Here is an 836-nt window from a genome sequence, read left to right on the forward strand (position 1 = left end):
AATAAAAATATTTGACCCACATCAAAACTTACAACCCCCGTCATCGAATAATTTACGTAGAAGAGAGCGAGTTTTCTTAAAAAATACGAATTTTTCAAACAGAATGTTATTTTACTTATACTTGGCAATTTAAGGGTTGCTTGTAGGTTTTTTTAATATAATCGCCCAAGGAAATAAAAATATTTGACCCACAACAAAATTTACAACTCCCGCAATCGAATAATTATACGTAGATGAGAGCGAATTTTCTTAAAAAAATAGGAATTTTTCAAACATAATGTTATTTTACTTATACTTGGCCATTTAAGGGTTGCTTTTAGGTTCTTTTAATATAATCGATCAAGGAAATAAAAATATTTGACCCACAACAAAATTTACAACTCCCGCAATCGAATAATTATATGTAGATAAGAGCGAACTTTCTTAAAAAATACGAATTTTTCAAACAGAATGTTATTTTACTTATACTTGGCAATTTAAGGGTTGCTTGTAGGTTTTTTTAATATAATCGCCCAAGGAAATAAAAATATTTGACCCACAACAAAATTTACAACTCCCGCAATCGAATAATTATACGTAGATGAGAGCGAATTTTCTTAAAAAAATAGGAATTTTTCAAACATAATGTTATTTTACTTATACTTGGCCATTTAAGGGTTGCTTTTAGGTTCTTTTAATATAATCGATCAAGGAAATAAAAATATTTGACCCACAACAAAATTTACAACTCCCGCAATCGAATAATTATATGTAGATAAGAGCGAACTTTCTTAAAAAATACGAATTTTTCAAACAGAATGTTATTTTACTTATACTTGGCAATTTAAGGGTTGCTT

Source organism: Photinus pyralis, unplaced genomic scaffold, assembly GCF_008802855.1.
Source record: "Photinus pyralis isolate 1611_PpyrPB1 unplaced genomic scaffold, Ppyr1.3 Ppyr1.4_LG2, whole genome shotgun sequence".
Taxonomy (NCBI): domain Eukaryota; kingdom Metazoa; phylum Arthropoda; class Insecta; order Coleoptera; family Lampyridae; genus Photinus; species Photinus pyralis.